Source organism: Eulemur rufifrons, chromosome 17, assembly GCF_041146395.1.
Source record: "Eulemur rufifrons isolate Redbay chromosome 17, OSU_ERuf_1, whole genome shotgun sequence".
Lineage (NCBI taxonomy): Eukaryota > Metazoa > Chordata > Mammalia > Primates > Lemuridae > Eulemur > Eulemur rufifrons.
This window is the reverse complement of record NC_090999.1, coordinates 282556-297911: the sequence shown is the minus strand read 5'-3', so window position 1 is coordinate 297911 and position 15356 is coordinate 282556. Positions and strand designations below refer to the sequence as shown.

Here is a 15356-nt window from a genome sequence, read left to right as displayed (position 1 = left end):
CTTTATTGCGGATACAGAGAAAGCTTGTGTGCTCCGGATAGATCATCCCAGCTACAACATTCCCTTCAGCCAAAACCTAATTTAGAGTAGGCTCCTCTCTTGAATTCCATGAAGACTGAGATAGGTGAGGAAGCTGCAGAAGAAAAGGATGAAGCTAGCAGATGGTGCATGAGGCTTAAGTAATGAAGCCATCTCCATATCATAAAAGTGCAAGGTGAATCAGCAAGTGCTGATGGATAAGCTGTAGCAAGCTGTCCATAACATCTAGCTAGGATAATTCATGAAGGGTGATACACTAAAAAGCAGATTTTTAATGTAGAAGACATAGTCTTCTGTTAGGGGACATCATCTGAGACTTTCATAGCTGGAGAAGTCAATGCCTTGCTGCAAAGGACAGGCTGACTCTTGTTAGGAGCTACTATAGCTGGTGACTTTAAATGGAAGCCTGTGCTCATTTACCGCTCTAGAGTTGAAGGGTTTCCAGCTATATCTCTGTCTTCTTTTCTGGCTACTCTGAAACCTGCTAAATTTTCCTATTGATGTCCACATAACTCACTGTTTACGGTATTTACAACGGAAAGGCTACCTGGAGATCCTGATGCCGGTTGTTGTTGAAAGGTGTATGAAAATATTTTGGTTTTGCTCTTGTATCCCTAACTGCAGATACAATTCACTTCCACTGCCTCAGTGTCTATGTACCATTAGGGACTCAGAGCTGTCCTAGAAGTTGTGGTCAGAAGAGCTTAAAGTGAAAGCTTCAGTTTTCCCTTGGTCTCGTCCATTTTAGTCCCACTCTTTACAAGCTAGCCGGTCATGCGTACATTATGCTGCTCTAACAAAGTTTGGGCCTAGGGAAAAAGTTTCTAAATTATTAATTTCTCTGTAGTAATTTACTTTAAGATAAAAAGTGAACGATGGTTACAATCCAGAGAATCTCAAAACAGTCTTACTCTTTATAAATATTGCATGTACTCAAGTGTACACACACACCCCCCAAAATGGTTTTGAGACCATTTAGATTGTTTTCAAAGCAGCCTAATCTTGATCCTCATGCAAAAAGCATGTTACTGCTTTGTAGCATTCTTTGAGATGCTCAGGTTTGGCACTGAAAGTTCCCCTCCCCCCCCCAGTCTACAGTCAGGTGATCTTATGCTGATGCGGGATTCAGAAAACTAACTTAAAACGAAGGCTGCAGAAGCAAAAATGTTCTGACCTTGCCTTGTGTGCCTGCCTCTTGTACCAATGCTTCCCTGAAGCCAGCCATAAAAACCAGAATCCCTGTACCCAAGGCAGGTCGTACAGCCCAGAACCCCTTTTTTTCCTGAAAGCTAGCCTTAAAACCTCAAATTAGTCTATATAAACTGGCCATGAAGTAATTATCTGACCGCCTTTGTTTTACCGTAAAACCCCGTGCCAGAAAGGGCTTTGCCGCCCTGCAACCCACAAGGGAGGAAGGCACACTGGAGAGAGGCCAAGCGGAATCTAAATATAAAAGCCTTGCTGGTTCTGCCACTCGGCCCCTTAGAATTAGCGCACCCCCTTTTGGTCCAGTCATTTCTACCGGACTGTCCGTGCTTGAAACAATACATGGACAGTTTCCCCCGCACTTTTGAGTGCTCGTTCTGAAGGTGTCCATGTATAAGTTTTAATCCTTTCTGCTAGTAATCTTCACGGCAGTAAATTCTCCACATGTCTTTACGGGGACCTTTTGGGCGGCTTTTGCTCCCAGACTTTGGGGACCAGAGACACTTTGATCCCTGTGATGTCAATAAATTCTGTTTTGGAACGTCAAAAGATGATTTTGTCTAATTCACTGATCTTTGAAACTACTGTCAACTTCAATATGTCAATGGTCCTTAAAGATTAAGTGGATATAAAAGCTAAAGGTCATAAAAGTTTGGCCACAGATGCCGTCTCTCTGACATATATTGGCCAAAAGGGGGGGACTTGTGAACTAAAACAACATTTTGAGGCTCACCTCACACACACGCACACACACCCCGCCACCAGCACCGCCTATAACCTGCAAGCCCCGCTTGGAGATGGCCCACCTTTTCGGGCCAAACCCATGTGTGCCTCCCATGTATTGATTTATGACTTTCCCTGTAAGCCCCGTCTCCCTGAAAGGTATAAAACCAAACTATAACACACCAGCCACAGCCAGTCCACTTGCTCAAGGCCTCTTGGGCGTGGCCCCGGGTCATGAGCCTCCCATTTGGCTCAGATTAAATCTCTTTAAAATTTACATTACAGAGTTTGGTTTCTTTTCCGTTGACAAGGTTGGCGCCCGGGCCTGGGGCTCAGAGAAGACTCAGGACCACCAAAGGAGCAGCCCGAACTCGGCGCCGGGTACCGGCGTGGCCCTTTTCGGCCCCCCGATTCCGAGCTTCTCCTTTGGTGGAACTGGTGGGTCGTCCTGAGCTCCGTTTTTGGTTGATGGTCTCGGTTTACTCTGAGCTGGTTCTTTTCCTAGGAATTGTTGCTTGGGATCCTAACTTAGATTTGTAGGTGCCTCCTAAAGGGTCTTCTCCATTGTCTTTTTATCCTAAAATTAAATTTCTGTTGTTTACAAGCAGTTTATGGCATTTGCTACCACAGCCTAAATGGACTAACGTAGTATCTTTCTAGTTTCAATTCCTACTATGTATTTTCATTCTTGCATCCTTCCACGGTATGTAATAATGTTAATCCTGCTTCCCACAATGCATCCTAATTCCTTCGCACTTCTATTGACATTCACCACAAAGCATTGTTTCTCTTCTCTTCCCAAAATGATCTAGGTAAATCCTATTCGTGTTTCAGTCCCAGCCCAAATGACACTTTGGGACCCTAAATTCCCAAATAGAAGTAACATAACTCCTCCCTCATTACTTATATTTTATTAAAGGCAGGAGGGCTCACACTTGCAAAAACCTAGCAATGTGATGTCTTAGGGAGGATGGCTTGTTATTCTGAAGAGAGTATCACCATCTCTCACTAAAATTTCTTTTTGCACCCAAAAGAGGAGTCTCAAAGTCACTCTGAGTAGTCCAATTGCCTCAAATTTCAGTTTAAGATTATATTTGTCAAGTGGGATACTGAGACCATAAAGTAAATCTTTCAAGCACCTAGTTGGCCTGAGCACTAGGAATACCAGGACTAGGTAAGGCACAGCTGCTGCCTACAGGAACTCACATTCCACTGAGAGAAAGAGGTCAGCACACAGTAACAGGGTGATGGGTTGTGAAAGCCAAGGAGACAGACACCGGAAAATGACAACCTAAAGATGCAGGAGCCAGTGAGTTAGGGAAAGTTCATAGATTAAATGATTTTATATTAATCCATTTTCCTAAAGAACAGATGGAGGCAAAATAGAAGATGACTAACATCCCAGGAGAATATGATTATTTGGATTTTGTTTTGACTACAATGTCTGACCCTCTTGGAGATCAAAATTTAGCCCATTGCATATTATGGAGCAATGTTTTTAATAAATGTACTGCAAACCACGTGTAATCCAACTCAATGAAAAAAAAACAACTGAAATCTCAAGCTATTTTGAAATAGGAAGGGGAAAATTTGCAAATAGAAGTTTTTCCCAACTGAAGCAGAGAGGGGAAAACAAGTGAACCCTTTGGAAGGTATTAAAGAAGCTGTCGGCCGGGCGCGGTGGCTCACGCCTGTAATCCTAGCACTCTGGGAGGCCGAGGTGGGCGGATCGTTTGAGCTCAGGAGTTCGAGACCAGCCTGAGCAAGAGCGAGACCCCATCTCTACTAAAAATAGAAAGAAATTATATGGACAGCTAAAAATATATATAGAAAAAATTAGCTGGGCATGGTGGTGCATGCCTGTAGTCCCAGCTACTCGGGAGGCTGAGACAGGAGGATCGCTCGAGCTCAGGAGTTTGAGGTTGCTGTGAGCTAGGTTGATGCCACGGCACTCACTCTAGCCTGGGCAACAGAGTGAGACTCTGTCTCAAAAAAAAAAAAAAAAAAAAAAAAAAAGAAGCTGTCACAATGCGAGTGCCAAGCAAGGTGATTGTCAGTCCTATAATGCCCTTGGTCTCTGCCTCCACAAAAAATAAATCATCTTTTCTAAGTTATAATAGTCAAGCCTGTAAATAAATATTTTTAAATTTCTGAAGCTGTTCCTCCCCACTAAAAGATGCTCAAAATTTAAAAAATCAAAATATTTTTTAGCTGCTTTTGTCAAAAAGGTAAATATTTCATAAGGTGTCAGTATGCATGTTGGCCCTCAGTTTATCACGCTGTAACACACCATCTCTCAGGTTTTGCCGTGACAGTACCTAACAAGGCTTCCAGGCTCTCTTCAACACCTCCAAGCTCCCCTTTCTCCAAACACAAAAGGAAGAAGAAAACTACAAACCCCCATCTGCCCGCCCTACAGTTCCTGGGAAGAGATGGTCCTCACATTGTTCCTGCTTAGACCCCTGAAGCCTGGAGGAGGAGATGGCGACAGCTGTGCCAGCGGGCAAGGAAGGACTCCCAATAAGGGGGAGGAAATTTGGCTCAGGGGACAGACGGGAGAAGGGACATGGAGAGGAGGGGTCAGTGGAGATAAAATGGTGAGGGGGGTGAGAAGAGCGAGTAAAAAAACAGGGAGAAAGGAGTGAGGATCACACAAGACAGAAAAAGATAAAATGGAAGAGAAAAAGAAGGAAGGGTCAGGGTTAAAGGATGCAGAGACGGTGGCACAGAGAACGCGGAAAAGGCTGTCACTGGGAGGAAGGGAGATTAAGGGGGTGCTACCTAAAGGGCTTCACCCCAGCAGGTGAATGGGCTGCACGGGGAAGGGGGACCTGGAAACCGAGCGGGTGGCAATAAGTGGCTGTGGGCGAAGGCGGGAGCCTGTGGGGGACGCCGGAGCGAGGGAGCGGCGGGGACGCGGGGACTCCAGGGCGGGCAGGGATCAGGGCCGGGGAGGCGGCAGTGGCTTGGGCCGGCCTCGCTCCCTCACCGAGGCTGAGCCGGCCCGATCCTCGGGCGCAGCCTCTGCCCCAGGTGCGGCGGTGGCCGGACCGGAGCCCGCCCCCAGGCCGAGCCGGCGCTGGGGCTCTGGGCTCAGCCCCAGCCTAGGCCTCTTTAATTCAGAAGCCGGAAGTGCCACAGCCACAGCCCGCACTGGAGCAGAAGCTCCGCCCCGCGAGGCCCCGCCCCAGCGTTAGAGCCGCGCCTGCGCGTTTCTCTTTCCATTGCCGGGTCCTGGGGGGGGGGTGTCTATGTCACTGAGCAGCCAGCAGAGGGCAGGCTTCTAATTGTTCAGAGCCCCGCAGTGTCTGAGCGTGTCCAAAGGGGTTGTGGGGACCTGTCACCTGGGCGCTGCTTGGTGAAGCCTGGGGGACTCCAGGGGACTGCCACAGTGGGTATGGGGAGCAGCCCTGCTCCGATGGCCAAGAAGCTGAGGAGCCTGATCTAAGACCAGGAGGGAACACTGGGTACCGACTCCCAGCCCAGGCATCCCATCCTCCATCCCCCTCGCCTGTGAGAAACTGGAACCCTCATACATGGCTGATGAGAGTGAAAACTGGTGCAGCTATTGTTGAAACCCTTTGGTGGTTCCTCAAAAGGTTAAGCATAGAATTACCGTATGACCCAGCAAGTCCACTTACAGGTGTGTAACCAAAAGAATTCGGAACAGAGACTCAAACCAACACTTGCACACTAATGTTCATAGCAACTGTATTCACGCTAACCAAAAGGCAGAAACGACCCAAATGTCCATCAACAGATAAATGGATAAAGAACATGTGGCGAGTACACACACAGGAATATTACTCAGCCATGAAAAGGAACGGAGTTATGACACTTGCTACAGCATGGGTGAATCTTGGAAACATTATGATAAACAAAATAAGCCAGGCACAAAAGGACAAATACCATATGACTCCACTTCTGTGAAATACCTAGAATAAGGCAGATTCATAGAGACAAAGTATGTTAGAGGTGACCCGGGGCCGAGGGCGGGGGAAATGGGAGTTATTACCTAATGGTTACAGAGCTTCCGGTTGATATAATGAGAAAATTGGAAATAAATAATGATGATGGTTGCACAACATTGTGAATGTACTTAACGCCACTGAACTACACTTACAAATGGTTACAGTGGCAAATTGTGTGTATCACAGGAAAAATAGGTTTAAAGTAAAATACTTTTTAAGATACACAAAAGCTGAAAGAATCAATCAGCAACAGACCCTTAAACTGCAAGAAATGTTAGACGTACTTTAGGCACGGAAAAATGATACCAGATGAGATTATGTTTAGAGATCTGGCCATGGTAACCAAATGGGTAGTATGTGACTTTTTTTCTTTTTCAAACATCTTTAAAAGATAATTGACTGTTTAAACAAAAATAACGAAATTGGGTCATATAACACATGTGTAAGTAACATGTATGACAATAGCACAGAGACCCGAGGGGAAGCGACGGAAGGACGGAGCATGCTGTAAGGCTCTCACGCTGCACAGAAAGTGGTGTCGTATCACTAGAAGGTAGAAACCAACGGTATTGTGACGTATCCTACGCCTCACAGGACAGCTTCCCACACAAAGAACTATCCAACCCAAAATGTCAGCTTGAGAAACCATGCCCTAAAGCTAAATAACTAAAACAGTAGAACAAAAAGTTATAGCTAATGGGCCACAAAGGCAATGAGAATGAAAACAATACTCGATGCAAAAGAAGTCATAAAAGAAAACAGCAAAGAGCTGATGAGATGAAGGGAAAACATAGAGCAGGGTTTGGTGAATGGAACATGGTGGAAATGACATGGTGCCAGCTTCCAGGCCCAGGACTCATGAAACCAGCAGCTTCCACTGTCTGTCTCTCGGAACATTTGCTCTGGAGGAAGCTGTCGCTCACATCGCCACCCGGGCTCCACCTCTTGTCATACCAGTGGTGGCATTAGATTCTCATAGAATCTCGAACCCGACTGTAAACTGTGCGTGGGAGGGACCTAGGTTGTGGCTTCTTATGAGAATCTAATGCTGGATGGTCTGAGGTGGAGCGGAGGCCATGATGCTAGCGCTGGGGAGCGGCTGCAAATGCAGATTACCGTTAGCAGAGAGGTTTGACTGAACAATGAATGTGATGCGCTTTGGTTTTTTTGTTTGTTTGTTTTTTTGTTTTTGTTTTTTTTTTTTTTTGAGACAGAGTGTTGCTTTGTTGCCCTTGCTAGAGTGAGTGCCGTGGCGTCAGCCTAGCTCACAGCAACCTCAAACTGCTGGGCTTAAGCGATCCTCCTATCTCAGCCTCCTGAGTAGCTGGGACTACAGGCATGCGCCACCATGCCCGGCTAATATTTTTCTATATATATTTTTAGTTGGCCAGATAATTTCTTTCTGTTGTTTTTAGTAGAGACGGGGTCTCGCTCTTGTTCAGGCTGGTCTCGAACTCCTGTCCTCGAGTGATCCACCTGCCTCGGCCTCCCAGAGTGCTAGGATTACAGGCATGAGCCACCACGCCCGGCCTGATGCACTTGAATCATCCCAAAACCTTTCCCCCCTCCCCTGGTCTGTGAAAAAATTGTCTTCCGTGAAATCAATCACTGGTGCCAAAAACGTTGGGAACTGCTGGGATATAAGACAAACATACAAAAATGAATTCTATTTGAATATACTAGCAATGAATGATTGGAAATTGAAATTACGAATGATACCATTTACAATAGCATTTAAAAAGAAATATTTACAGGTAAATCTGACAAAACTACAGAAGACCTGTACTATAAAAACTGTAAACATTGCAGAGTAAAAATAAAGGAGACCTCAGCAAAGGGAAAGATACATCTTCGCAGCTCAGAAAAACACTCAGACATCAATTCTGACCAAATTGATCTGCAGATTCAGCACAAGCCCAGTCAAAATCTAAGTGTCCTCTATTGTAGAAATTGTCAAGCTGATTCTAATATTCATGTGGACATGCAAATGCTGTAGAATAAGTCCTCCGGAAAAAAAAAAAGAACAAAGTTGGAGGACTAATGCCACTCAATTTCAAGATTTTTTATAAAGCTATGGTAATCAAGACAGTGGTAAAAGACAGACAAATAGATCAATAGAATGAAATAGAGAGTTCAGAAATAGATTCATGGCCGGGTGTGGTGGCTCACTCCTGTGATCCCAGCACTCTGGGAGGTCGAGGAGGGAGGATCACTAGAGGTCAGGTGTTCAAGACCAGCCTGAGCAAGAGCGAGACCCTGTCTCTACTAAAAATAGGAAAAAAACCAAAAATTAGCCAGGTGTGGTGGTGGCACCTGCAGTCCCAGCTACTCAGGAGGCGGAGGCAGGAGGATCACTCAAGCCCAGGAGCTAGAGGCTGCAGTGAGCTAGGCAGACACCTTGTCACTTTAGCCCAGGTGACGGAACAAGACTCTGTCTCAAAAAAAATAAATAAATAAAAATAAAAGGAAAAGAAATAGACTCACTCATGCATGGAAAACAAATGTGTTACAGATGAGCAAAGGCCATGCAGTGGAAAAAGGATTGTCTTTTCAATAAATTGTGCTGGAAAGTGTGGCTACTTATGTGTCAAAAAAGAAACTAACTCATTCCACACCTCATACATATATGAAAATTAACTTAAAATGGGCCATAAACATAAATGTAAAACTATAAACTTCCAGAAGAAAATAGAAAATGTTTGTGATCTTGGGCTAGGCGAAGATGTCTTAAATATAACACCTGAAGCATGATTTTCTGAAAAAACACACAGAATTTTATCAAGATTTTAAACATATATTCTTCCAAAGACACTGTTAGCGTGAAAATACCAACCATAGACTGGCAGGAAATATTTGCAAAGCCTGTACCTGATAAAGGGCTTGTATCCAGAATATGTAAATAGGTCTCAAACTCAGTAATAAAAAATAAATAACCCAATAACAAAATGAGCAAAAAATTTGGCCAGATACTTCACAAAGAAGATACTCAGAAGACAGGTCAGTATGCTCAATGTCATTAGTCCTGGGGGAAACGCGACTTACACCACAGTGAGAATTGCTGCGCTTCTACCCCAGTGGCTGAAAGAAAGAGACTGGCGGGCCACGCAGGGCTGGCTTCACGGGCCTGTGACCTGTGACCTGTGTGGCGACACAGAGCCCCTGCACGGAGGGCCCTGCGCCTTGTTTCATGCCCTCCTGTTTTCATCTTGAAATCGTTAATGATCTTAGAACACGGAGCCCGGTGTTTTCATTTTGCCCCAGACCCAGCAAATTATATAGCCAGTCTCGACTCCACACGTTAGCAAGGATGGGGGAAAGTGGAGCTCTCACACACCACTGGTAGCAATGTTAAATGGAACCACCGCTTTGGAAAACAGTTGGGCAGGTTCTTAAAAAGCTAAGCATTTACCTCCCATAGGACCCAGCATTCCCACGCTTAGGTGTATACCCAAGAGAAATAAAAATATATGTGAAAGATTATATAGATTTTATGGGGATTAACTAACCAATAAAACCCCTTTTCTTTCCATTATATCTTTCATGAATAGCGAAGGCATTACAAATACTTTCTCTTTAAAAAGTTTCTCTATTCATCTGTCCCAAAGGTCACACTGTAAATAATTACCTTAGATTTTGACCTCTTATTTATGCAGTGACAGTAATTAAAATTAGAAAGGTAAAACATTTATTTATTTTAAAGCTACTAGAGACTTAACTATCCCTTCCATAACAGGCAAAGTTTTCATTTGGGGGAAATAAACCGTTTTTACTGTGGCACATACACTACTTACATTATTAATATTGGTTCCATTTTATAGAAAGAGAGGGTTTTTTTAATTCAAAGTTGTGATTTCAATAATGATGAATTGTACATTTTACAGCTTGCTCTAATCTTTTAACACAATTAAATTGGACCTATCCCCAAGTTTTACCAACTTCTTAAAAACTTACCAGTCTATAACAATGACACAACTGATGAAAATGACATATCTGTGTAACGATGCAAAACTCACCATAGGTTCAAGAATAATGTACTTGTTTCATATCTGAAGATTAAATATATTGTAAATTCGGGGGGGAGGTGTCTTTTTTCTTTTTTTGGAGACAAGGTCTCGCCCTGTTACCTGGGATACAGTACAGTGTTACTACCACAGCTCACTGCAACTTCAAACTCCTAGGCTCAAGTGATCCTTCTGCCTCAGGCTCCACAGTAGCTGGGACTACAGGCACATGCCACCACGCCTGGCTCTCCCCCCCATTTTAGTAGAGATGGGGTCTCGCTCTTGCTCAGACTGGTCTCAAACTCCTGGCCTCAACCAATCCTCCCTCCTTGGCCTCCCAATGTGTTAGGATTATAGGCATGAGCCACTGCACCAGGCCTAAAATATACTGTAAGTTGTAGAGTCCATTTCCTTGGTTGTGGGGAAAAAGAGCACAGGCAGCAGCAGAGGACTGTCCTGGGACACTCTTCATCACACAGCAGTAACAGTTTAGTCAAAATCATACCCGAAAGCCCAACCTTGACTACTCAAGACACAGGGCTACCCTCTGCCATCAATTAGAAAACGGTTACCTTTCTGAAAACCCTCAGGATAAATTTCCTTCTGGTTTCAGTACTGTGAACAATAGCTACGGTTCACTTGGGCAACCGATTTGCTTTATGGCCATCACTAAAATGTTGAGCCTGCCCTTTTATACCAAAAGCCAAATTGGTGACACATCCTTAACAAGCTGTAGGAATTCATGGAAGACTTTCTTGTATTAGGTTTCCTCCTGGCTCTATTTTAGATCCTAAACTTCATTTCTCTTTTCATCATCCTTCTCATCCCCTTCTAATATATATAGCCTTACTCTGTTTCTTCTTTTCTAATTGTCCTCAAAATATTTTTGGAACAAAAGAAGTTCTAATAAAATATACCGTGTATACTTATTGATACACATGAGGACACATGCACACACATAGACTAAAAGCCAACCGAATTTTATTCTTTCTCCAGGATGATGGGGGACCCTGCTTCCTGCGCTGTGTGGCTCACGTGTTGCAATGACAGCACTGGTGACAGCGCCCGTCTCACTCTTGGCCAGCAGCAAATATTCCCATCTCTTGTTTCTCCATTCCTCAGCAGTTGAGAATAGGAATTAATCAACATCTTATAATGAAATGGGATGCTTCAAAATGTTACATTAAAGCTCAATTCCACCACTGAAAACATTTGTTATGTTTTTCTCATTATATACATTTACTAGCCCTGAACCAAATCTAACTGTATTTTGTACAACATTTAGTACACAATCTATTTTAACAGAACTCTAAGACAAACTTTCAATGATTAGCGAAGTATATGATGTATAACCTACTAATTTTATTGAATGGGTTTTCTTTCAAAATAAATTATGTAATTAAAAATTAGAAAATTACATCTTTCTAAATCATATACATTTTTAAAACTTCTATTTTCATTTTAAACTCAATTATAAAAAATTATCACAATAATGTACATTGTACCCAAAAAGCCCTAACCTCAGCATGATATAATTCATCCATGTAACCCAAAATACGTGCACCCCCTAAATCTATTGAAATAAAAAAAAAACCTAAAAAAAATGGTCACAATAAAATTATATGCTTTGTCCATTTGTCAGAGAAAAATAATTAACAGTAAATACTAGGCCTTCTTTTTCAATTCTGTATGAAATTCCTTTTGATAACACTTGATAGAATTCTATTCACAACAACACTCAGCCAAATACACTTCTTTCTATAGTGCTAAGTGTTCAGAAACACACAGCATTCAAATAATGTAGTTTCCATGTAATTAGGATATCATTTTCAGTTTGATAATCTGGCATAGAAAAGTCTTCCAGTGGAAGAAAGGAGAAATAGCTAAAAAGAAACAGTTGACTTAAATGATGATGATTACTACTGAATGAACCGGTTCCCTAAAACGTAGTGGAATGGGCTGTCAATGCCTGAAAGTGACAGAGACGTGCACGTCTGGGAACAGAAGGAAAGCTCTGCTGGCAACACAACAGTGATCCGACCAGGGAGGATAATCCATTTTTTCGTTACATATCTATCCCACCTCCCGACACCTGTTTATCATCCACGTTCCCTAACAGGCTTTGGTGCCATCCACTTACTCCTTTTTTGTTTAAAAATTTTCATTTAGAAATTACTCATACAAGGAAGTATTTTAAAATATGTGCAGTTTGAAGAATTAGAAACACCAGAGAAACCACCACCTCGGCTCAGAAAGGGCAGAAGCTCCTTGGATAGGCCCCTCCTGCCGGCTCCCGCCACCACCACCAGTGTCCCCAATTCTGTGTTAACCGTTTCCCCATTTTGTCTTCATACCGTTCAGTCCTGTGTATGTGCATCCCTTAAAGCACGTTGCTCTGTGCTGCCGGGTTTTGAACTTTACAGAAATGGAATCATTCTGCAAGTATTCTTTTGTACTTTGATTCCTTTCTTTGATATTACATTTTTGCAATTAATCCATACTGATGTGTGAGGCCACAGTTTATTTTTATTGCAGTGCAATAGCCTGTCATATAAACATATGACTGTCCGTTCTGCTGCTAATGACCCTTTGTAATGTTTCTATATTCTGCTGCTGGTGTTACAGTTGCTCTGGCCTGATTATTTTTCACAAATTGAATGTTATTTTTATATTTTATAGTTCATGCTTTAATTTTAACTGCACTTATCAACTTTGTTCCTTATTCATTCTTACATTTCAGAATTTTCATTTGGGATCTTTTTTATCTTCCTAATGTAAACCATTAAGAATTTCTTTTGTCTCAGACTTTGTCTAAAAAAGCCTTTATTTCAATTTCTTCCTTGAAAGGTAAGTAATTCTAGGCCGAGAGTTATTATCTCTTAAGACATATTGAAGCTATTGTTCCAGTCATTTGAACTCCGGTGCTGCAGTTAAGAAGTCAGTCGTGAGTCTAACTACCACACCTTTATAAATGACGTCTTTTCAAAAATCTATTGACTGTATTTAAGGTTTTCTCTTTCCCTCTAGTAAATTCTGCAGTTCTCACTATAATATGGCTAAATGTGGATACCTTTTTTGATTTGTTCTTCACTGGTCTTGCTGGATCGAGTACTAGTATCTTTTACCCAGTATCTCTATAAATAGTGATTCTTCCTCATTTCCTCTATTATCTCCTTCTAGAACCGTAGCTATATAGGTCTGTCAGTGAACTCGTATCCAGCATATATAAAGAACTCTGTGACACTTCAGTAAGAATACTGAAATAAACCAATTCAATAAGAAATGGGCAAAGGAACTGAATGGACACTTTGTGAAGGAAGATATCATTGGTCGATAGGCACATTAAAAGATGCTAACTTCAGGAAAATGCAAACTTAAATTTCATGAGATGCCACTAACAAACCCACTGGAATGACACAAATTTTACAAGACCGACAATACCAGGTTCGGAGAACTTGGAATTCTCATATACTGCTGGTGGAAATGTAAATTCTTCACTTTGGATAACAGTTGTGCTGTTTCTAATAAAGTTAAACATACATTTATCATATGGCCTAGCAATTCCACTCTTAGGTATTTATGCAAATACATGCCTACACCTGTACATAAAAGCACACTCTATCTTATGTCATGATAACCCCCAAATGTCCCATAAATGGATTTAAAAAATGATGGTATATATGCACACAATGGCCTACTACTCAGCAATGAAAAAGAATGAATCACCAACATCTGTAAGCAGATGAATCTCAAAACATGCTGACCAAAAAAGCCAATCGTGGAAAATAATACACTGTATGATTCCACTTATATAAAATTCCAAAGCAGGCAAAGCTCATCACTGTGACACAAAGCCAATCGGTGACGGAGTGGGGCTGGAGGGCAGGGTGGGCTGAGCACACAGGAGCACAGGGAACTTCCTGTATCTTGACTGAGACAGTGGTGACACAGAGGCACCGATTTACAGATGAAGTAAGAAAAACGACTTCCTCGAGAAAACACAGCCAGTTAATAGTAGAGCAATATTAGCATTAGTCTTGGTCTATTAATATTTTCAAGCTTTCTCTCAGAAGGACAAACTGGCTGCAGGGAAAGAGCTCACGTTCACCCAGCGTTTAACAAATACTGCTGGGTGAGTGCCACATGCCAGCCACATGCAATAGAGACCCCGACCTCACAGAGATCACAGTGGAGGGAACAGGTTTTACGGCAGAGGGCAAAGAACGCTATGGCACCGCCAACAAGCAATTCAACCACACGGTCTGCTACAGGGGCCCCTAAAGTACCTCCCACAAGAGTTTTTAAGACCTTTAAGTTTAAAGTCTAAAGAAGAAGATAGAGTCACAACAAACAATAAGGTAAGGTAGATCCTTACCTAACACATAAAAAGATAACTACAGATGGTTTAAAGACCTAACTATAAAAGGTAAAACCATAAAGTTAATAAAGGAAAATGTAGGGAATATTGTTGCCTTAAGGACTTCTTAAATAAAATTTCAAAAGCATAAAACAGTAGGCAAACTAGACTGAATTTGATCACATCCAAATTAGAATTTTCTGTTCATAAAGAAAACTATGGAAAAAAATTAATAAACAGATGACAGAAAGAGAAAAGATATTTACAAAGCATAAAACCTGTAAAGGAACTAATGTCCAGTGTAACAAGAGCTTCTGCAAGTCAACAGGAAAAGACAACAATCCCAGTGGGAAATGAGCAGAAGGCAGTAACAGGCACCCGCAGCAAAGGAACCCCAGAACCATGTAAGAACACCACGAGCTGCCTAAACCAAATACAGAAATGCAAATTAAAACATCCCTCCGAATGACAAAATTTGGGCACGTGAACATCAAGTATATGCAGACGTACAGGAAAACAAAACCCAATGTGCACAGCGCTACCGAACTTGTAGACTGAGGCATCTTTCATAAGAGCTTAGTCAAATTAATTACCCATATGCATACGGCATCACCAAGGAGGAATTCTCTCTGGACGTACATCCCAGTGAGTGGCCGTGAAGAGCTGGGGCAATGCACAGTCATCCGTGCCGGAGAGAAGCTGGAGACACTCACCTGCGTGTCCACGGTAGGGAAATAATTCAAAGCACGGGGAAAGGGTATGATGCGAGGAGACACGGAGCATGGAGAAGAAAAAGGCAGAGGACACTCCCCTTAGGGTTGTAGACAGAGCCAGACGAGGTCATGCACGGAAAGTGCCCAGTCCCTTGCCCTTAGTCCTACTACAGTAATTCCTGCTACGTGGTATAGGTCACCCCCTAAGCTTTCACCCCACTGTTTATTTATTTGTGCAGCTGGAGCACGGAGCTTTGTTACAAGAACTTAATAGAAGACGTGGCGGCACCGTGAGAGCCCAGGGGAGGCGAGGCCTCCGGAGTCTCGCGGGTCCTGTGTGCACAGC

General features: G+C 42.7%; 1 protein-coding gene across 1 annotated transcript in view; it reads left to right on the top strand.

The window, feature by feature from the left end:
* Positions 1–11062, top strand: part of LOC138398374 (RNA-binding protein 44-like) — a 108222-nt gene extending 97160 nt beyond the window's left edge. Inside the window, 1 exon segment of the mRNA XM_069492762.1 lies at positions 10937–11062. The gene's annotated coding sequence lies outside the window, so the exon portion shown is untranslated.
* Positions 11063–15356: the final 4294 nt, after the last annotated feature.